Below are 24,461 nucleotides of genomic sequence, written 5' to 3'. Positions count from 1 at the left end.
ACGCAAAACAATGAGGAACGGCCATGGCGGGGCGGTGACTATGGTTCCTTAGGTCGTATTTGATGGCCCAGAATAATTTTAGGCTATCGGGGACAGGGGGCCCGGACCCACTCGGAAGGCGTGGGCTATAGCACACGAAAATATGGGAATCGGGCGAAATTCTAGTTTTTTTGCCGTAAATTGCAAAACAACGAGGAACGACCACGGCGTGGCGGTGACTATGGTTCCTTAGGTTGTATTTTATGGCTCGAAAAAAGTTTAGGCGATCGGGGTCCGGGTGTCCCGGTCCCACTCGGAGCACACGAATATATGGGAATCGGGCGGAATTCTAGTTTTTTGGTCCTAAAACGCAAAACAACGAGTAACGGCCATGGAGGGGTGGTGAATATATTTCTTTAGGTCATATTTGATGTCCCGGAAAAATGTTAGGCAATCCGGTTTCGGGGGACCCGAGCCCACTCGGAAGGCGTGGGCTCTGCACACCAAAATATGGGAATCAGGCGAAATTCTACTTTTTTGGACGTAAAAAGGAAAAAAATGAGAAACGGTCATGGCGGGGCGGTGACTATTTTTCCTTAGGTCATATTTGAAGGCCCAAAAAAATTTTAGGCAATAGGGGGTTCGGGGGCCCGAACCAACTTGGAAGGCGTGGGCTATATCTCACGAAAATATGGGAATCGGGCGAAATTCAAGTTTTTTGGCCATAAAACGCAAAACAACGAGGAACAGCCATGGCAGGGCGGTGACTATGGTTCCTTAGGTCGTATTTGATGGCCCAGAATAATTTTAGGCGATCGAGTCAGGGGGCCCGGACCCATTCGGATGGCGTGGGCTATAGCACACGAATATTTACGAATCAAGCGAAATTCTAGTTTTTTGGCCGTAAAATGCAAAACAACGAGGAACGGCCATGGCAGGGCGGTGACTATGGTGTCTTAGGTAGTATTTGATGGCCCTGAATAATTTTAGGCGATCGGGGTCCGGGGGCCCGGACCCACTCGGAAGGCATAGGCTATAGCACACGAAAATATGGGAGTCCGGCGAAATTCTAGTTTTTTGGCCGTAAAATGAAAAAAGCGAGGAACGGCCACGGCGGGGTGGTGACTATGGTTCCTTAGGTCGTATTTGATGACTCAGATAAATTTTAGGCGATCGAGGTCCGGGGGGCCCGGACCCACTTGGAAGGCGTGGGCTAAAGCACACGAATATATGAGAATCGGGCGGAATTCTAGTTTTTTTGCCGTAATATGCAAAACAACGAGGAACAGACGTGGCGGGGCGATGACTATGGTTCCTTAGGTCGTATTTGATGGTCTGGAAAAATGTTAGGCAATCCGATTTCGGGGGACCCGGGCCCACTCGGAAGGCGTGGGCGAGAGAACACGAAAATATGGGAATTGGGCGGAATTCTAGTTTTTTGGTCGTATAAAGCAAAACAACGAGGAACGGCCATGGCGGGGCGGTGACTATTGTTCTTTAGGTCGTAGTTGATGGCCCGAATAAATTTGAGGTGATCGGGGTCCAGGGGGCCCGGACCCACTTGGAAGGCGAGGGCTTAACACACGAATATATGAGAATCGGGCGGAATTCTAGTTTTTTCACCGTAAAATGCAAAAGAATGAGAAACGGCCATGGTGGGGCGGTGACTATGGTTCCTTAGGTCTTATTTGATGGCCCCGAATAATTTTAGGCGATCGGGGTCCGGGAGCTCGGACCCACTCGGAAGGCATGGGCTATAGCACACGAAAATATGGGAATCAGGCGAAATTCTAGTTTTTTGCCATAAATTGCAAAACAACGAGGAACGACCACGGCGGGTCGGTAACTATGGTTCCTTAGGTCATATTTGATATCTCGGAAAAAGATTAGGCGATTGGGGTCCGAGGGTCCCGGACCCACTCGGAAGGCGTGGGCTATAACACACGAATATATGGGAAACAGGCGGAATTCTAGTTTTTTGGATGTAAAATGCAAAAGAACGAGGAACGGCCACGGCGGGGCGGTGACTATGGTTACTTAGGTCGTATTTGATGGCCGCGAATAATTTTAGGCGATCGGGGCCTGGGGGCTCGGACCTACTCGGAAGGCATGGGCTATAGCACAAGAATATATGGGAATCGGGCGGAATTCTAGTTTTTTGGCCGTAAAATGCAAAACAACGAGGAACGGCCATGGAGGGGCGGTGACTATGGTTCCTTAGGTCGTATTTGATGCCTCAAAATTTTTTTAGGCAATCGGGGTCCAGGGGGCCCGGACCCACTAGCAAGGCATGGGCTATAGCACACGAATATATGGGAATCGGGCGGAGTTCTAGTTTTTTGGCCGCAAAACGCAAAACAACAAGGAACAGCCATGGCGGGGCGGTGACTATGGTTCCTTAGGTCATATTTGATGACCCGGAAAAATGTTAAGCAATCCGGTTTCGGGGGACCCGAACCCACCTGAAGGCAAGGGCTAGAGCACACGAAAATAGGGGAATCGGGCGGAATTCTAGTTTTTTGGTTTTAAAAAGCAAAACAACGAGGAACGGTCATGGTGGGGCGGTGACTATTGTTCCTTTGATCGTGGTTGATGGCCCAAATAAATTTTAGGTGATCAGGGTCCGGGCCCCCCGGACCCACTCGGAAGGCGTGGGCTTAGCACACGAAAATATGGGAATCGGGCGGAATTCTAGTTTTTTGGCCATAAAACGCAAAACAACGAGGAACGGCAATGGCAGAGCGGTGACTATGGTTCCTTAGGTTGTATTTGATAACCCAGAATAATTTTAGGCGATCGGGGTCCGGGGGCCCGGACCCACTCGTAAGGCGTGGGCTATAACACACGAATATATAGGAATCAGACGGAATTCTAGGTTTTTGGCAGTAAAATGCAAAAGAACGAGGAACGGCCATGGCGGGGCGGTGACTATGGTTCCTTAGGTCGTATTGTATGGCCCCAAATATTTTTAGGCGATCAGGGTCCGGGGGCTCAGACCCACTCGGAAGGCATGGGCTATAGCAAACGAAAATATGGGAATCAGGCGAAATTCTAGTTTTTTTGCCGTAAATTGCAAAACAACGAGGAACGACCACGGCGGGGCGGTGACTATGGATCCTTAAGTTGTATTTGATGGCTCAGAAAAAGTTTAGGCGATCGGGGTCCGAGGGTCCCGGTCCCACTCGGAAGGCGTGGGCTATAGCACACGAATTATGGGAATCTGGCAGAATTCTAGTTTTTTGGCTGTAAAACGCAAAACAACGAGGAACGGCCATGAAGTGGCGGTGACTATGGTTCCCTAGGTTGTATTTGATAATCTGGAAAAATGTTAGGTAATCCGATTTCAGGGGATCCGAGCCCACTCGGAAGGCGTGGGTTCTGCACACGAAAATATGGGAATCGGGCGAAATTCTACTTTTTTGGACGTATTTGATGGCCCCGTATAATTTTAGGCGATCGGGGTCCGGGGGCCCGGACCCACTCGTAATATGGAAAACAACGAGGAACGGCCACGACGTGGTGGTGATTATGGTTCCTTAGGTCGTATTTGATGGCTCAGAAAAATTTTAGGCGATTGGGATCCGGGAGGCCCGGACCCATTAGGAAGGCGTGGGCTATAGCACACGAATATATGGGAATCGGGCGGAATTCTAGTTTTTTGGCCGTAAAACGCAAAACAACGAGGAACGACCATGGCGGAGCGGTGACTATGGTTCCTTAGGTCTAATTTTATGGCATGGAAAAATTTTAGGCAATCCGATTTCGGGGGACCCGGGCCCACTCGGAAGGCATGGGCTAGTACACGAAAATATGGGAATCGGGCGGAATTCTAGTTTTTTGGTCGTAAAAAGCAGAACAACGAGGAACGGTCTTGGTGGGGAGGTGACTATTGTTCATTAGGTCGTAGTTGATGGTCCGAATAAATTTTAGGCGATCGTGGTCCGGGGGGCCCGAACCCACTCGGAAGGCATGGGCATAGCACATGAAAATATGGAAATCGGGCGGAATTCTACTTTTTTGGCCCTAACAAGCAAAACAACGAGGAACGGCCTTGGCGGGGCAGTGACTATGGTGCCTTAGGTCGTATTTGATGGCCCCGAATAATTTTAGGCGATCGGGATCCTGGGGCTCGGACCCACTCAGAAGGCATGGGCTATATATGGGAATATATGGGAATCGGGCGAAATTCTTGTTTTTTTGCCGTTAAACGCAAAACAACGAGGAACGGCCATGGAGGGGCGGTGACTATGGGTCCTTAGGTCGTATTTGATGGCCTGGAAAAATGTTAGGCAATCTAGTTTCGAGTGACCCAGTTTAGGGTTTAGGTTTAATGTTTAGGGTTTAGGGTTTAGGGTGGGTTTAGGGATTCCTTAGGTCGTAGTTGATGGCCCGAAAATTTTTTAGGCGATCGGGGTCCGGGGGCCCGGACCCATTTGGAAGGCGTGGGCTATATCTCACGAAAATATGGGAATCGGGCAAAATTCTAGTTTTTTGGCCGTAAAACGCAAAACAACGAGGAACAGCCACAGTGGGGTGGTGACTATGGTTCCTTAGGTCGTATTTCATGGCTCAGAAATATTTTAGGCGATCGGGGTCTAGGGGGCCCGGACCCACTAGGAAGGCATGGGCTATAGCACACGAATATATGGGAATCGGGCGGAATACTAGTTTTTTGGCCGTAAAACGCAATACAACGAGGAACAGCCATGGCAGGGCGGTGACTATGGTTCCTTAGGTCGTATTTGATGGCCTGAAAAAATGTTAAGCAATCCGGGTTGGGGGGACCCGGGCCCACTCGGAAGGCATGGGCTAGAGCACATGAAAATATGGAAATCGGGCAGAATTCTAGTTTTTTGGTCGTAAAAAGCAAAACAACGAGGAACAGTCATGGCGGGGCGGTAATTATTTTTTCTTAGGTCGTAGTTGATGGCCCGAATAAATTTTAGGCGATCGGGGTCCGGGAGGCCCCGACCCACTCGGAAGACGTGGGCTTAGCACACGAAAATATGGGAATCAGGCGGAATTCTAAATTTTTGGCCGTAACACGCAAAACAATGAGGAAAGGCCATGGCAGGGCGGTGACTATGGTTCCTTAGGTCGTATTTGATGGCCCAGAATAATTTTAGGCGATCAAGGGTCTGGGGGCCCGGACCCACTCGTAAGGCGTGGGCTATAACACACGAATATATGGGAATCGGGCGGAATTCTAGTTTTTTGGCTGTAAAAAGCAAAAGAACGAGGAACGGCCATGGCGGGGCGGTGACTATCGTTCCTTAGGGCGTATTTAATGGCCCCGAATAAATTTAGGCGATCGAGGTACGGGGGCTCGGACCCACTCGGAAGGCATGAGCTATAGCACACGAAAATATAGGAATCGGGCGAAATTCTAGTTTTTTTGCCGTCTATTGCAAAACAACGAGGAACGACTACGGTGGGGCGGTGACTATGGTTCCTTAGGTCGTATTTGATGGCTCAAAAAAAGTTTAGGATATCGGGGTCTGAGTGTCCTGGTCCCACTCGGAAGGCGTGGGCTATAGCACACGAATATATGGGAATCTGGCGGAATTCTAGTTTTTTGGCCGTAAAACGCAAAACAACGAGGAACGGCCATGGCAGGGCGGTGACTATGGTTCCTTAGGTCATATTTGATGGCCCCGAATAATTTTAGGCGATCGGGGTCCGGGGGCCCGAACCCACTCGGAAGGCATAGGCTATAGCACACGAAAATATGGGAATCCGGCGAAATTCTAGTTTTTTGGCCGTAAAATGCAAAACAACGAGGAACGGCCACGGCGGGGTGGTGACTATGGTTCCGTAGGTCATATTTGATGGCTCAGAAATATTTTAGGCGATCGGGGTCCAGGGGCCCCGGACCAACTAGGAAGGAATTCACACGAATATATGGGAATCGGGCGGAATTCTAGTGTTTTGGCCGTAAAATGCAAAACAACGAGGAATGGCCATGGCGGGGCGGTGACTATGGTTCCATAGGTCGTACTTGATGGCCTGGAAAAATGTTAAGCAATTCGGTTTCGGCGGATCCGGGCCCACTCAGAAGGCATGGGCTAGAGCACACGAAAATATGGGAATCGGGTTGAATTCTAGTTTTTTGGTCGTAAAAAGCAAAACAACGAGGAACGGTCATGGCGGGGTGGTGACTATTGTTCCTTAGGTCGTAGTTGATGGCCCGAATAAATTTTAGGCGACCGGGGTCCGGGGGGCCCGGACCCACTCAGAAGGCGTTGGCTTAGCACACGAAAATATGGGAATCGGGTGGAATTCTAGTTTTTTGGCCGTAAAACGCAAATCAACGAGGAAAGGCCATGGCAGGGCAGTGACTATGGTTCCTTAGGTCGTATTTGATGGCCCAGAATAATTTTAGGCGATCGGGGTCTGGGAGCCCGGACCCACTCGTAAGGCGTGGGCTATAACACACGAATATACGGGAATCGGGCGGAATTCTAGTTTTTTGGCTGTAAAATGCAAAAGAACGAGGAACGACCATAGAGGGTCGGTGACTATGGTTCCTTAGGTCGTATTTGATGGCCCTGAATACTTTTAGGCGATCGGGGTCCGGGGGCTCGGACCCACTCGAAAGGCATGGGCTACAGCACACGAAAATATGGGAATCGGGCGAAATTCTAGTTTTTTTGCCGTAAAATGCAAAACAACGAGGAACGATCACGGCGGGGCGGTGACTATGATCCCTTAGGTCGTATTTGATGGCTCGGAAAAAGATTAGGCTATCGGGGTCCGAGGGTCCCGGTCCCACTCGGAAGGCGTGGGCTGTAGCACACGAATATATGGGAATCAGGCGGAATTCTAGTTTTTTGGCCGTAAAACGCAAAACAACGAGGAACGGCCATGAAGGGGCGGTGACTATGGTTTCTTAGGTCGTATTTGATGCCATGGAAAAATGTTAGGCAATCCGGTTTCAGGGGATCCGAGCCCACTCGGAAGGCATAGGCTATAGCACACAAATATATGGGAATCGGGCGGAATTCTAGTTTTTTGGCCGTAAAACGCAAAACAACGAGGAACGGCAATAGCAGGGCGGTGACTATGGTTCCTTAGGTCGTATTTGATGGCTAAGAAAAATTTTAGTCGATCGGGGTCCGGTGGGCCCGGACCCACTCCGAAGACGTGGGCTATAGCACACGAATATATGGGAATCGGGCGGAATTCTAGTTTTTTGGCCGTAAAATGCATAATAATGAAGAATGGACATGGCGGGGCAGTGACTATGGTTCCTTAGGTCGTATTTGATGGGCCCAAATAATTTTAGGCGATCGGGATCCGGGGGCCCGTACCCACTCGGAAGGCGTGGGCTTATAGCACACGAAAATATGGGAATCAGGCGAAATTCTTGTGTTTTGGCCGTAAAACGCAAAACAACGAGGAACGGCCATGCCGGGGCGGTGAATATGGTTCCTTAGGTCGTATTTGATGGCCTGGAAAATTTTTAGGAAATCCGGTTTCGGGGGACCCGGGCCCACTCGGAAGGCGTGGGCTATACCACACGAAAATATGGGAATCAAGCGGAATTCTAGTTTTTTGGTAGTAAAAAGCAAAACAACGAGGAACGGTTATGGCGGGGCGGTGACTATGGATCCTTCGATCGTATTTTATGGCCCAAATAAATTTTAGGCGATCGGGGTCCGGGGGCCCGGACCCACTCGGAAGGTGTGGGCTAGAGCACACGAAAATATGGGAATCGGGTGGAATTCTTATTTTTTGGTCGTAAAAGGCAAAACAACAAGGAACGGTCATGGCGGGGCGGTGACTATGGTTCCTTAGGTCGTATTTGATGGCCTGGAAATTTTTTAGGCGATCGGGGTCCGGTGGCCCGCACCCACTTGGAAGGCATGGGCTATAGCACAAGAAAATATGGGAATCAGGCGAAATTCTAGTTTCTTGGCCGTAAAATGCAGAACAACAAGGAACGGCCACGGCGGGGCAGTGACTATGGTTCCTTAGGTTGTATTTGATGGCCCGAAAAAATTTTAGGCGATCGGGGTCCGGGGGGCCGGACCCACTCGGAAGGCGTGGGCTATAGCACACAAATATTTGGGAATCGGGCAGAATTCTAGTTTTTGGTCGTAAAAAGCAAAACAACGAGGAAAGGACATGGCGGGGCGGTGACTATGGTTCCTTAGGTCGTATTTGATAGCCCGGAAATATTTTAGCCGATCAGGGTCCGAGGGGCCCGAAACCCACTAGGAAGGCTGGGCTATAGCACACGAATATATGAGAATCAGGCGGAATTCTAATTTTTTGGCCGTAATACGCAAAACAATGAGGAACGGCCTTGGCGGGGCGGTGACTATGGTTCCTTAGGTCGTATTTGATGGCCTGGAAAATTTTTAGGCAATCCGGTTTCGGGGGACCCGGGCCCACTCGGAAGGCGTGGGCTTGAGCACATGAAAATATGGGAATCTGGCAGAATTCTAGTTTTTTGATAGTAAAAAGCAAAACAATGAGGAACGGTCATGGCGGGGCATTGACTATGGTTCCTTAGGTCGTATTTGATGGCACAAATAAATTTTAGGCGATCGGGGTCTGGGGGACTCGGACCCACTTGGAAAGCATGGGCTATAGCTCACGAAAATATGGGAATCGGGCAAAATTCAAGTTTTTTGGGCGTAAAAAAGAAAAAATGAGAAACGGTCATGGCGGGGCGATGACTATGGTTCCTTAGGTCGTAATTGATGGCCTGGAAAATTTTAGGCGATCGGAGTCCGGGGGCCCGGAACCACTTAGAAGGCATGGACTTAGCACCAGAAAATATGGGAATCGGGTAGAATTCTAGTTTTTTGGCCGTAAAACGCAAAACAAGGAGGAACGGCCATGGCGGGGCATTGACTATGGTTCCTTAGGTCGTATTGGATGGCCTAGAAAAATGTTAGGCAATCCGGTTTTGGGGGACCCGGGCCCACTTGGAAGGCGTGGGCTAGAGCACACGAAAATATGGGAATCGGGCGGAACTCTAGTTTTTTGGTCGAAAAAAGCAAAACAACGAGGAACGGTCATGGCGGGGCGGTGACTATGGTTCCTTAGGTCGTATTAGATGGTCCTAATAAATTTTAGTCGATCGGGGTCTGTGGGACCCGGACCCACTCGGAAGGCATGGGCTATAGCTCACGAAAATATGGCAATCGCGCGAAATTCTAGTTTTTTGGACGTAAAAAGGAAAAAAATGAGAAACGGTCATGGAGGGGCGGTGACTATGGTTCCTTAGGTCGTATTTGATGGCCTGGAAATATTTAAGGCGATCGGGGTCCGGGGGCCCGGACCCACTTAGAAGGCGTGGGCTTAGCACACGAAAATATGGGAATCGGGCGAAGTTCTAGTTTTTTGGCCGTAAAATGCAAAACAATGAGGACCGGCCATGGCAGGGCGGTGACTATGGTTCCTTAGGTCGTATTTGATGGCCCAGAATAATTTTAGGCGATCGCGGTCCGGGGGACCCGGTCCCACTCGGAAGGCGTGGGCTAGAGCACACGAAAATATGGGAATCGTGCGAAATTCTAGTTTTTTTGTCGTAAAAAGCAAAACAACGAGGAACGGTCATGGAGGGGCGGTGACTATGGATCCTTAGGTCATATTTGATAGGCCCGAAAAATTTTAGGCGATAGGGGTCCGGGGGCCCGGACCCACTAGGAAGGCGTGAGCTATAGCACACGAATATATGGGAATCGGGCAGAATTCTAGTTTTTTGGCCGAAAAACACAAAACAACGAGGAACGGCCATGGAGGCACGGTGACTATGGTTCCTTAGGTCGTATTTGATGGCCCGGAATAATTTTAGGCAATCGGGGTCCGGGGGTCCCGGACCCACTCGGAAGGCGTGGGCTTTAGCACACGATATATGGGAATCCGGCGAAATTCTAGTTTTTTTGCCGTAAAATGCAAAACACGGAGGAACGGCCACGGCAGGGCAGTGACTATGGTTCCTTAGTTCGTATTTGATAGCTCGGAAAAAGTTTAGTCGATCGGGGTATGAGGGGCCCGGTCCCACTCGGAAGGCGTGGGCTATAGCACACGAATATATGGGAATCGGGCGGAATTCTAGTGTTTTGGCCGTAAAATGCAAAACAACGAGGAATGGCCATGGCGGGGCGGTGACTATGGTTCCATAGGTCGTACTTGATGGCCTGGAAAAATGTTAAGCAATTCGGTTTCGGCGGATCCGGGCCCACTCAGAAGGCATGGGCTAGAGCACACGAAAATATGGGAATCGGGTTGAATTCTAGTTTTTTGGTCGTAAAAAGCAAAACAACGAGGAACGGTCATGGCGGGGTGGTGACTATTGTTCCTTAGGTCGTAGTTGATGGCCCGAATAAATTTTAGGCGACCGGGGTCCGGGGGGCCCGGACCCACTCGGAAGGCGTTGGCTTAGCACACGAAAATATGGGAATCGGGTGGAATTCTAGTTTTTTGGCCGTAAAACGCAAATCAACGAGGAAAGGCCATGGCAGGGCAGTGACTATGGTTCCTTAGGTCGTATTTGATGGCCCAGAATAATTTTAGGCGATCGGGGTCCGGGAGCCCGGACCCACTCGTAAGGCGTGGGCTATAACACACGAATATACGGGAATCGGGCGGAATTCTAGTTTTTTGGCTGTAAAATGCAAAAGAACGAGGAACGACCATAGAGGGGCGGTGACTATGGTTCCTTAGGTCATATTTGATGGCCCTGAATACTTTTAGGCGATCGGGGTCAGGGGGCTCGGACCCATTCGAAAGGCGTGGGCTATAGCACACGAAAATATGGGAATCGGGCGGAATTCTAGTTTTTTGGCTGTAAAATGCAAAACAACGAGGAACGGTCATGGCGGGGCGGTGACTATGGTTCCTTAGGTCGTATTAGATGGCCCAAAAACATTTTTGGTCGATTGGGGTCCGGGGGCCTGAGCCCACTCGGAAGGCGTGTGCTTTAGCACACGAAAATATGGGAATCGGGCGAAGTTCTAGTTTTTTGGCCGTAAAATGCAAAACAATGAGGACCGGCCATGGCAGGGCGGTGACTATGGTTCTTTAGGTCGTATTTGATGGCCCAGAATAATTTTAGGCGATCGCGGTCCGGGGGACCCGGTCCCACTCGGAAGGCGTGGGCTAGAGCACACGAAAATATGGGAATCGTGCGAAATTCTAGTTTTTTTGTCGTAAAAAGCAAAACAACGAGGAACGGTCATGGAGGGGCGGTGACTATGGATCCTTAGGTCATATTTGATAGGCCCGAAAAATTTTAGGTGATAGGGGTCCGGGGGCCCGAACCCACTAGGAAGGCGTGAGCTATAGCACACGAATATATGGGAATCGGGCAGAATTCTAGTTTTTTGGCCGAAAAACACAAAACAACGAGGAACGGCCATGGAGGCACGGTGACTATGGTTCCTTAGGTCGTATTTGATGGCCCGGAATAATTTTAGGCAATCGGGGTCCGGGGGTCCCGGACCCACTCGGAAGGCGTGGGCTTTAGCACACGATATATGGGAATCCGGCGAAATTCTAGTTTTTTTGCCGTAAAATGCAAAACAAGGAGGAACGGCCACGGCAGGGCAGTGACTATGGTTCCTTAGTTCGTATTAGATAGCTCGGAAAAAGTTTAGTCGATCGGGGTATGAGGGGCCCGGTCCCACCCGGAAGGCGTGGGCTATAGCACACGAATATATGGGAATCAGGCGGAATTCTAGTGTTTTGGCCGTAAAATGCAAAACAACGAGGAATGGCCATGGCGGGGCGGTGACTATGGTTCCATAGGTCGTACTTGATGGCCCCAAATAATTTTAGGCGATCGGGGTCCGATAGCCCGGACCTACTCGGAAGGCATATCACACGAAAATATGGGAATTGGGCGAAATTATAGTTTTTTGGCCGTAAAATGCAAAACAATGAGGAACGGCCACGGCTGGGCGGTGACTATGGTTCCTTAGGTCGTATTTGATGGCCCGGAATAATTTTAGGCGATCGGCCCGGACCCACTCGGAAGGCGTGTATAGCACACGAATATATGAGAATCGGGCGAAATTCTAGTTTTTTTGCCGTAAAACACAAAACAATGAGGAACGGCCATGGAAGGGCGGTGACTATGGTTCCTTAGGTCGTATTTGATAGCCCAAAAATATTTTATGCGATCGGGGTTCGGGGGGCCACGGAACCCACTAGGAAGGCGTGGGCTATATCACAGGAATATATGGGAATCGGGCGGAATTCTAGTTTTTTTGCCGTAAAACAAAAAACAACGAGGAACGGCCATGGAGGGGCGGTGACTATCCGGTTTCGTGGGACCCGGGCCCCACTCGGAAGGCGTGGGCTAGAGCACACAAAAATATGGGAATCGTGTAGAATTCTAGTTTTTTGGTCGTAAAAAGCAAAACAATGAGGAACGGTCATGGCATGGCGGTGACTATGGTTCCTTAGGTCATATTTGATAGCCCAGAAAAATTTTAGGCGATAGGGGTCCGGGGGGCCCGGACCCACTAGGAAGGCGTGGGCTATAGCACACGAATATATGGGAATCGGGCGGAATTCAAGTTTTTTGGCCGTAAAACGCAAAACAACGAGGAACGGCCATGGAGGCGCTGTGACTATGGTTCCTTAGGTCGTATTTGATGGCCCGGAATAATTTTAGGCGATCGGGGTCCGGGGGTCCCGGACCCACTCGGAAGGCGTGGGCGCACACGAATATATGGGAATCTGGTGAAATTCTAGTTTTTTTGCCGTAAAATGCAAAACATGGAGGAACGGCCACGGCAGGGCAGTGACTATGGTTCCTTAGGTCATATTTGATAGCTCGGAAAAAATTTAGTCGATCGGGGAACGAGGGGCCCGGTCCCACTCAGAAGGCGTGGGCTATAGCACACGAATATATGGGAATCGGGCAGAATTCTAGTGTTTTGGCCGTAAAACGCAAAACAATGAGGAATGGCCATGGCGGGGTGGTGACTATGGTTCCTTAGGTCGTATTTGATGGCCTCGAATAATTTTAGGCGATCGGGGTCCGTCAGCCCGGACCCACTGGGAAGGCATATCACACGAAAATATGGGAATTGGGCGAAATTCTAGTTTTTTGGCCGTGAAACGCAAAACAATGAGGAACGGCCATGGAAGGGCGGTGACTATGGTTCCTTAGGTCGTATTTGATAGCCCGAAAATATTTTAGGCGATCGGGGTCCGGGGGGGCCCGGAACCCACTAGGAAGGCGTGGGCTATAGCACACGAATATATGGGAATCGGGCGGAATTCTAGATTTTTGGCCGTAAAACAAAAAACAATGAGGAACGGCCATGGCGGGGCGGTGACTATGGTTCCTTAGGTCGTATTTGATGTCCTAGAAAAATGTTAGGCAATCCGGTTTCGTGGGACCCGGGCCCACTCGGAAGGCGTGGGCTAGAGCACACAAAAATATGGGAATCGTGCAGAATTCTAGTTTTTTGGTCGTAAAAAGCAAAACAACGAGGAACGGTCATGGTAGGGTGGTGACTATGGTTCCTTAGGTCGTATTTGATAGCCAGAAAATTTTTAGGCGATCGGGATCCGGAGGGCCCGGACCCACTAGGAAGGCACACGAATATATGGGAATCGGGCGGAATTCTAGTTTTTTGGTCGTAAAAAGCAAAACAACGAGGAACGGTCATGGCGGGGCGGTGACTATGGTTCCTTAGGTCGTATTTGATGGCCCAAATAAATTTTAGGCGATCGGGGTCTGGGGGACTCGGACCCACTCGGAAGCATAGCTCACGAAAATATGGCAATCGCGCGAAATTCTAGTTTTTTGGACGTAAAAAGGAAAAAAATGACAAACGGTCATGGCGGGGCGGTGACTATGGTTCCTTAGGTCGTATTTGATGGCCTGGAAATATTTTAGGTGATCGGGGTCTGGGGGCCCAGACCCACTTAGAAAGCGTGGGCATAGCACACAAAAATATGGGAATCGGGCGGAGTTCTAGTTTTTTGGTCGTAAAACGCAAAACAACGAGGAACGGCCATGGCAGGGCGGTGACTATGGTTCCTTAGGTCGTATTTGATGGCCTAGAATAATTTTAGGCGATCGCGGTCCGGGGGACCCGGTCCCACTCGGAAGGCGTGGGCTAGAGCACACGAATATATGAGAATCGGGCGAAATTCTAGTTTTTTGGTCGTAAAAAGCAAAACAACGAGGAACGGTTATGGAGGGGCGGTGACTATGGTTCCTTAGGTCATATATGATAGGCCAGAAAAATTTTAGGCGATAGGGGTCCGGAGGGCCCGGACCCACTAGGAAGGCGTGAGCTATAGCACACGAATATATGAAAATCGGGCGGAATTCTAGTTTTTTGGCCGTAAAACGTAAAACAACGAGGAACGGCCATGGAGGCACGGTGACTATGGTTTCTTAGGTCGTATTTGATATTTTGGAAAAATGTTAGGCAATCCGGTTTCGGGGGACCCGGGCCCACTCGGAAGGCATGGGCTTTGCACACAAAAATATGGGAATCGGGCGAAATTCTAGTTTTATGGTCCTAAAAAGCAAAACAATGAGGAACAGCCAAGGCGGGGCGGTGACTATGGTTCCTTAGGTCGAATTTGATGGCCCAGAATAATTTTAGGCGATCGGGGTCCGGTGGCCCGGACCCACTCGGAAAGCGTGGGCTATTGCACACGAATATATAGGAATCGGGCGGAATTCTAGTTTTCTGGCCGTAAAACGCAAAACAATGAGGAACGGCCATGGCGGGGCGGTGACTATGGTTCCTTAGGTCGTATTTGATGGCCTGGACAAATGTTAGACAATCTGGTTTCGGGGAAACCCGGCCCACTCGGAAGGCGTGGGCTAGAGTACACGAAAATATGGGAATCGGGCGGAATTCTAGTTTTTTGGTTGTGAAAAGAAAAACAACGAGGAACGGTCATGGCGGGGCGGTGACTATGGTTCCTTAGGTCGTATTTGATAGTCCGAAAATATTTTAGGCGATCAGGGTCCGGGGGGCCCGGACCCACTAGGAAGGCATGGGCTATAGCACACGAATATATGGGAATCGGGCAGAATTCTTATTTTTTGGCCGTAAAACGCAAAACAACGAGGAATGGCCATGGTGGGGCGGGGACTATGGTTCCTTAGGTCGTATTTGATGGCTTGGAAAAATTTTAGGCAATCCAGTTTTGCGGGACACGTGCCCACTCGGAAGGCATGGGCTCTGCACACGAAAATATAGGAATCAGGTAGAATTCTAGTTTTTTGGTCGTAAAAAGAAAAAGAACGAGGAACGGTCATGGCGGGGCAGTGACTATGGTTCCTTAGGTCGTATTTGATGGCCCAAATAAATTTTAGGCGATCGGAGTCCAAGGGGCCCGAACCCACTCAGAAGGCATGGGCTATAGCTTACAAATAAATTTTAGGCGATTGGGGTCCTGGGGGCCCGGTCCCACACAGAAGGCATGGACTATAGCTCACGAATATATGGCAATCGCTCGAAATTCGAGTCTTTTTGACGTAAAAAGGAAAAAAATGAGGAATGGTCATGGCGGGGCGGTGACTATGGTTTCTTAGGTCGTAGTTCATGGCCCGAAAACCTATTAGGCGATTGGGGGTCCAGGGGCCCGGACCCACTTTGAAGGCGTGGGTTATATCACACGAAAATATGTGAACCTGGGGGAATTCTAGTTTTTTTTGCCGTAAAATGCAAAATAACGAGGAACAGCGATGGCGGGGCGGTGACTATGGTTCATTGGGTCGTATTTGATGGCCCAAAATTATTTTAGGCAATCGGGGTCAAGGGGCTTAGGCCCATTCGGAAGGCGTGGGCTATAGCACACGAAAATATCGGAATCGGGCGGAATTCTAGTTTTTTGGCCGTAAAATACAAAACAACGAGGAACGGCCATGGCAGGGCGGTGACTATGGTTCCTTAGGTCGTATTTGATGGCTCAGAAAAATTTTAGGCACTCGGAAGGCATGGGCTAGCACACGAATATATGGAATCGGGCGGAATTCTAGTTTTTTGGCCGTAAAATGCAAAACAACGAGGAACTGCCATGGCAGGGCAGTGACTAAGGTTCCTTAGGTCGTATTGGATGGCCCGAAATTATTTTAGGCGATCAGGGTCAGGGGGCTCGGACCCATTCGGAATGCGTGGGCTATACCACACGAAAATATGGGAATTAGGCCGAATTTTAGTTTTTTGGCCGTAAAACGCCAAACAACGAGGAACTGCCATGGCGGGGCGGTGACTATGGTTCCTTAGGTCGTATTTGATGGCCCCTATTACTTTTAGGTGATCAGGGTCCGGGAGCCCGGACCCACTCGGAAGGCATAGGCTATAGCACATGAAAATATGGGAATCCGGTGAAATTCTAGTTTTTTGGCTATAAAATGCAAAACAACGAGGAACGACCATGGCGGGGAGGTGACAATGGTTCCTTAGGTCGAATTTGATGGCCCAGAATAATTTTAGGCGATCGGGGTCCGGGCCCCGGACCCACTCGAAAGGCGTGGGCTATAGCACACGAATATATGGGAATCGGGCGGAATTCTAGTTTTTGGCCGTAAAACGCAAAACAACGAGGAACGGCCATGGAGGCGCTGTGACTATGGTTCCTTAGGTCGTATTTGATGGCTCGGAATAATTTTAGGCGATCGGGGTCCGGGGGTCCCGGACCCACTCGGAAGGCGTGGGCGCACACGAATATATGGTAATCCGGCGAAATTTTAGTTTTTTTGCCGTAAAATACAAATCATGGAGGAAAGGCCACGGCAGGGCAGTGACTATGGTTCCTTAGGTCATATTTGATAGCTCGAAAAAAGTTTAGTCGATCGGGGTACGAGGGGCCCGGTCCCACTCGGAAGGCGTGGGCTATAGCACTCGAATATATGGGAATCAGGCAGAATTCTAGTGTTTTGGCTGTAAAATGCAAAACAATGAGGAATGGCCATGGCGGGGCGGTGACTATGGTTCCTTAGGTCGTATTTGATGGCCCCGAATAATTTTAGGCGATCGGGGTCCGTTAGCCCGGACCCACTCGTAAGGCATATCACACGAAAATATGGGAATTGGGCGAAATTCTAATTTTTTGGCCGTAAAATGCAAAACAATGAGGAACGGCCACGGCTGGGCGGTGACTATGGTTCCTTAGGTCATATTTGAAGGCCCGGAACAATTTTAGGCGATCGGCCCGGACCCACTCGGAAGGCGTGTATAGCACACGAATATATGGGAATCGGGCAAAATTCTAGTTTTTTGGCCGTGAAATGCAAAACAATGAGGAACGGCCATGAAAGGGCATTGACTATGGTTCCTTAGGTCGTATTTGATAGCCCGAAAATATTTTAGGCGATCGGGGTCCAGGGGGCCCGGAACCCACTAGGAAGGCGTGGGCTATAGCACACGAATATATGGGAATCGGGCGGAATTCTAAATTTTTGGCCGTAAAACAAAAAACAATGAGGAACGTCCATGGCGGGGCGGTGACTATGGTTCCTTAGGTCGTATTTGATGTCCTGGAAAAATGTTAGGCAATCTGGTTCCGTGGGACCCGGGCCCACTCGGAAGGCGTGGCCTAGAGCACACGAAAATTTGGGAATCGTGCAAAATTCTAGTTTTTTGGTCGTAAAAAGCAAAACAACGAGGAACGGTCATGGCAGGGCGGTGACTATGGTTCCTTAGGTCGTAAATGATAGCCCAGAAAAATTTTAGGCGATCGGGATCCGGGGGGGCCGGACCCACTAGGAAGGCACTCGAATATATAGGAATCGGGCGGAATTCTAGTTTTTTGGTCGTAAAAAGCAAAACAACGAGGAACGGTCAGGGCGGGGCGGTGACTATGGTTCCTTAGGTCGTAGTTGATGTCCCAAATAAATTTTAGGCGATCGGGGTCTGGGGGACCCGGACCCACTCGGAAGGCATGGGCTATAGCTCACGAAAATATGGCAATCGCGCGAAATTCTGGTTTTGTGGACGTAAAAAGGAAAAAAATGACAAACGGTCATGGCGGGGCGGTGACTATGGTTCCTTAGGTCGTATTTGATGGCCTGGAAATATTTTAGGCGATCGGGGTCTGGGGGCCCGGACCCACTTAGAAGGCGTGGGCATAGCACACGAAAATATGGGAATCGGGCGGAGTTCTAGTTTTTTGGCCGTAAAATGCAAAACAACGAGGAACGGCCATGGCAAGGCGGTGACTATAGTTCCTTAGGTCGTATTTGATGGCCCAGAATAATTTTAGGCGATCGCGGTCCGGGGGACCCGGTCCCACTCGGAAGGCGTGGGCTAGAGCACACGAAAATATGAGAATCGGTCGAAATTCTAGTTTTTTGGTCATAAAAAGCAAAACAACGAGGAACGGTCATGGAGGGGCGGTGACTATGGTTCCTTAGGTCGTATTTGATAGGCCAAAAAAATTTTAGGCGATAGGGGTCCGGAGGGCCCGGACCCACTAGGAAGACATGGGCTATAGCACACGAATATATGGAAATCGGGCGGAATTCTAGTTTTTTGGCCGTAAAACGTAAAACAACGAGGAACGGCCATAGAGGCACGGTGACTATGGTTTCTTAGGTCATATTTGATGGTTTGGAAAAATGTTAGGCAATACGGTTTCGGGGGACCAGGGCCCACTCGGAAGGCATGGGCTTTGCACACAAAAATATGGGAATCGGGCGAAATTCTAGTTTTATGGTCCTAAAAAGCAAAACAATAAGGAACGGTCATGGTGGGGCGGTGACTATGGTTCCTTAGGTCGTAGTTGATGGCCCAAAATAATTTTAGGCGATCGGGGTCCGGGGTCCCGGACCCACTCGGAAGGCATAGGCTCTAGCACACGAAAATATGGAAATCCGGCGAAATTCTAGTTTTTTGGCCGTAAAATGCAAAACGAGGAACGGCCACGGCGGGGCAGTGACTATGGTACCTTAGGTTGTATTTGATGGCTTAGAAAAATTTTAGGCGATCGGGGTCCGGGGGGCCGGACCCACTCGGAAGGCGTGGGCTATAACACACGAATATATGAGAATCGGGAGGAATTCTAGTTTTATGGCCGTAAAACGCAAAACAATGAGGAACGGCCAAGGCGGGGCGGTGACTATGGTTCCTTAGGTCGAATTTGATGGCCCAGAATAATTTTAGGCGATCGGGGTCCGGGGGCCCGGACCCAAGGCGTGGGCTATTGCACACGAATATATAGGAATCGGGCGGAATTCTAGTTTTATGGCCGTAAAATGCAAAACAACGAGGAACGGCCATGGCAGGGCAGTGGCTATGGTTCCTTACGTCATATTTGATGGCCTGGAAAAATGTTAGACAATCTGGTTTCGGGGGACCCGGGCCCACTCGGAAGGCGTGGGCTAGAGTACACGAAATCATGGGAATCGGGCGGAATTCTAGTTTTTTGGTTGTAAAAAGAAAAACAACGAGGAACGGTCATGGCGGGGTGGTGACTATGGTTCCTTAGGTCGTATTTGATAGTCCGAAAAAATTTTAGGCGATCAGGGTCCGGGGGGCCCGGACCCACTAGGAAGGCGTGGGCTAGCACACGAATATATGGGAATTGGGCAGAATTTTTATTTTTTGGCCGTAAAACGCAAAACAACGAGGAATGCCCATGGAGGGGCGGGGACTATGGTTCCTTAGGTTGTATTTGATGGCTTGGAAAAATTTTAGGCAATCCGGTTTAACGGGACCCGTGCCCACTCGGAAGGCATGGGCTCTGCACACGAAAATATGGGAATCGGGTAGAATTCTAGTTTTTTGGTTGTAAAAAGAAAAAGAATGAGGAACGGTCATGGCGGGGCAGTGACTATGGTTCCTTAGGTCGTATTTGATGGCCCAAATAAATTTTAGGCGATCTGAGTCCAAGGGGCCCGAACCCACTCAGAAGGCATGGGCTATAGCTTACAAATAAATTTTAGGCGATCGGGGTCCGGGGGGCCCGGACCCACACAGAAGGCATGGACTATAGCTCACGAATATATGGCAATCGCTCGAAATTCGAGTTTTTTTGACGTAAAAAGGAAAAAAATGAGGAACGGTCATGGCGGGGCGGTGACTATGGTTTCTTAGGTCGTAGTTGATGGCCCGAAAACCTTTTAGGCGATCGGGGGTCCGGTGGCCCGGACCCACTTTGGAGGCGTGGGTTATATCACACGAAAATATGTGAATCTGGGGGAATTCTAGTTTTTTTTGCCGTAAAACGCAAAAAAATGAGGAACGGCCATGGCGGGGCGGTGACTATGGTTCATTGGGTCGTATTTGATGGCCCGAAATTATTTTAGGCGATCGGGGTCAGGGGGCTCGGACCCATTCGAAAGGCGTGGGCTATAGCACACGAAAATATGGGAATCGGGCGGAATTCTAGTTTTTTGGCTGTAAAATGCAAAACAACGAGGAACGGTCATGGCGGGGCGGTGACTATGGTTCCTTAGGTCGTATTTGATGGCTCAGAAAAATTTTAGGCGCTCGGAAGGCGTGGGCTAGCACACGAATTTATTGAATCGGGCGGAATTCTAGTTTTTTGGCCGTAAAACGTAAAACAACGAGCAACGGCCATGGCGGGGCGGTGACTATGGTTCCTTAGGTCGTATTTGATGGCCCAAAAATTTTTTAGGCGATCTGGGTCCGGGGGCCTTGCACACCGGGAAGGTGTGGGCTATAGCACCGAAAATATGGGAATCCGGTGAAATTCTAGTTTTTTGGCTGTAAAATGCAAAACAACGAGGAACGGCCATGGCGGGGAGGTGACTATGGTTCCTTAGGTCGAATTTTATGGCCCAGAATAATTTAAGGCGATCAGGGTCCGGGACCCGGACCCACTGGGAAGGCGTGGGCTATAGTACACGAATATATGGGAATCGGGTGGAATTCTATTTTTTTGGCTGTAAAACGCAAAACAATGAGGAACGGCCATGGCGGGGCGGTGACTATGGTTCCTTAGGTCGTATTTGATGGCTGCGAATAATTTTAGGCGATCAGGGTCCGGGTGCCAGAACCCACTCGGAAGGCATGGGCTATTGCACACGAAAATATGGGTATCGGTCAAACTTCTAGTTTTTTATCCGTAAAATGCAAAACAACGAGGAACGGCCATGGCGGGGCGGTGACTATGGTTCCTTAGGTCGTATTTGAAATCCCGGAAAAATATTAGGCGATCGGGGTCCGGGGAGGCCATATCCATTAGGAAGGCGTGGTCCAAAGCACACGAATATATGGGAATCGGGCGGAATTCTAGTTTTTTGACCGTAAAATGCAAAACAACGAGGAATGGCCATGGCGGGGCGGTGACTATGGTTCCATAGGTCGTATTTGATGGCCCCGAATAATTTTAGGCGATCGGGGTCCGGGGGCCCGGACCCACTCGGAAGGCATAGGCTATAGCATCGAAAATATGGGAATCCGGTGAAATTCTAGTTTTTTGGCTGTAAAATGCAAAACAACGAGGAACGGCCATGGCGGGGAGGTGACTATGGTTCCTTAGGTCGAATTTGATGGCCCAGAATAATTTTAGGCGATCAGGGTCCGGGCCCCGGACCCACTCGGAAGGCGTGGGCTATAGTACACGAATATATGGGAATCGGGTGGAATTCTATTTTTTTGGCCGTAAAACGCAAAACAATGAGGAACGGCCATGGCGGGGCGGTGACTATGGTTCCTTAGGTCGTATTTGATGGCCGCGAATAATTTTAGGCGATCGGGGTCCGGGTGCCAGAACCCACTCGGAAGGCATGGGCTATTGCACACGAAAATATGGGTATCGGTCAAACTTCTAGTTTTTTATCCGTAAAATGCAAAACAACGAGGAACGGCCATGGCGGGGCGGTGACTATGGTTCCTTAGGTCGTATTTGAAATCCCGGAAAAATATTAGGCGATCGGGGTCCGGGGAGGCCATACCCATTAGGAAGGCGTGGTCCAAAGCACACGAATATATGGGAATCGGGCGGAATTCTAGTTTTTTGACCGTAAAATGCAAAACAACGAGGAATGGCCATGGCGGGGCGGTGACTATGGTTCCATAGGTCGTATTTGATGGCCCCGAATAATTTTAGGCGATCGGGGTCCGGGAGCCCGGACCCACTCGGAAGGCATAGGCTATAGCACCGAAAATATGGGAATCCGGTGAAATTCTAGTTTTTTGGCTGTAAAATGCAAAACAACGAGGAACGGCCATGGAGGGGAGGTGACTATGGTTCCTTAGGTCGAATTTGATGGCCCAGAATAATTTTAGGCGATCAGGGTCCGGGCCCCGGACCCACTCGGAAGGCGTGGGCTATAGTAAAACGAATATATGGGAATCGGGTGGAATTCTATTTTTTTGGCCGTAAAACGCAAAACAATGAGGAACGGCCATGGCGGGGCGGTGACTATGGTTCCTTAGGTCGTATTTGATGGCCGCGAATAATTTTAGGCGATCGGGGTCCGGGTGCCAGAACCCACTCGGAAGGCATGGGCTCTTGCACACGAATATATGGGTATCAGTCAAAATTCTAGTTTTTTATCCGTAAAATGCAAAACAACGAGGAACGGCCATGGCGGGGCGGTGACTATGGTTCTTTAGGTCGTATTTGAAATCCCGGAAAAATATTAGGCGATCGGGGTCCGGGGGGGCCATACCCATTAGAAAGGCGTGGTCCAAAGCACACGAATATATGGGAATCGGGCGGAATTCTAGTTTTTTGACCGTAAAATGCAAAACAACGAGAAATGGCCATGGCGGGGCGGTGACTATGGTTCCATAGGTCGTATTTGATCACCCCGAATAATTTTAGGCGATCGGGGTCCGGGGGCCCGAACCCACTTAGAAGGTGTGGGCTATAGCACACGAAAATATGGGAATCGGGAGGAATTCTAGTTTTATGGCCGTAAAACGCAAAACAACGAGGAACGGCCCAGGCGCGGCGGTGACTATGGTTCCTTAGGTCGAATTTGATGGCCCAGAATAATTTTAGGCGATCAGGGTCCGGGCCCCGGACCCACTCGGAAGGCGTGGGCTAGTACACGAATATATGGGAATCGGGTGGAATTCTATTTTTTTGGCCGTAAAACGCAAAACAATGAGGAACGGCCATGGTGGGGCGGTGACTATGGTTCCTTAGGTCGTATTTGATGGCCGCGAATAATTTTAGGCGATCGGGGTCTGGGTGCCAGAACCCACTCGGAAGGCATGGGCTATTGCACACGAACATATGGGTATCGGTCAAAATTCTAGTTTTTTATCCGTAAAATGCAAAACAACGAGGAATGGCCATGGCGGGGCGGTGACTATGGTTCCTTAGGTCGTATTTGAAATCCCGGAAAAATATTAGGCGATCGGGGTCCGGGGGGGCCATACCCATTAGGAAGGCGTGGTCCAAAGCACACGAATATATGGGAATCGGGCGGAATTCTAGTTTTTTGACCGTAAAATGCAAAACAACGAGGAATGGCCATGGCAGGGCGGTGACTATGGTTCCATAGGTCGTATTTGATGGCCCCAAATAATTTTAGGCGATCGGGGTCCGGGGGCCCGAACCCACTTAGAAGGTGTGGGCTATAGCACACGAAAATATGGGAATCGGGAGGAATTCTAGTTTTATGGCCGTAAAACGCAAAACAACAAGGAACGGCCCAGGCGGGGCGGTGACTATGGTTCCTTAGGTCGAATTTGATGGCCCAGAATAATTTTAGGCGATCGGGGTCCGGGGGCCCGGACACACTCGGAATGCGTGGGCTATAGCACATAAATATATAGGAATTGGACAGAATTCGAGTTTTTGGCCGTAAAGTGCAAAACAACGAGGAACGGCCATGGCGGGGCGGTGACTATGGTTCCTTAGGTCATATTTGATAGCCCGAAAAAATTTTAAGCGATCGGGTTCCGGGGGGCCCGGACCCATTAGGAAGGTGTGGGCCATAGCACACGAATATTTGGGAATCGGGCGGAATTCTTGTTTTTTTACCGTAAAACGCAAAACAATGAGGAACGACCATGGAGGGGCTGTGACTATGGTTCCTTAGGTCTTATTTGATGGGCCCGAATAATTTTAGGCGATCGGGGTCTAGGGGCCCGGACCCACTTAGAAGGTGTGGGCTATAGCACACGAAAAGATAGGAATCGGGAGGAATTCTAGTTTTATGGCCGTAAAACGCAAAACAACGAGGAACGACCAAGGCGAGGCGGTGACTATGGTTTCTTAGGTCGAATTTGATGGCCCAGAATATTTTTAGGCGATCGGGGTCCGGGGGCCCGGACCCAGTCGGAAGGCGTGGGCTATAGCACACGAATATTTGGGAATCGGGCAGAATTCTAGTTTTTGGCCGTAAAACGCAAAACAACGAGGAACGGCCATGGTGGGGCGGTGACTATGGTTCCTTAGGTCGTATTTGATGGCTCCAAATAATTTTAGGCGATCGGGGTCCGGTGGCCCGGACCCACTCAGAAGGTGTGGACTGTATAGCATACGAAAATATGGGAATCGAGAGGAATTCTAGTTTTTTGGCCGTAAAACGCAAAACAACGAGAAACGGCCATGGC

The sequence above is a fragment of the Nicotiana tomentosiformis genome, chromosome 2, assembly GCF_000390325.3.
Source record: "Nicotiana tomentosiformis chromosome 2, ASM39032v3, whole genome shotgun sequence".
Lineage (NCBI taxonomy): Eukaryota > Viridiplantae > Streptophyta > Magnoliopsida > Solanales > Solanaceae > Nicotiana > Nicotiana tomentosiformis.
Note: the sequence above shows the minus strand (reverse complement) of the source record.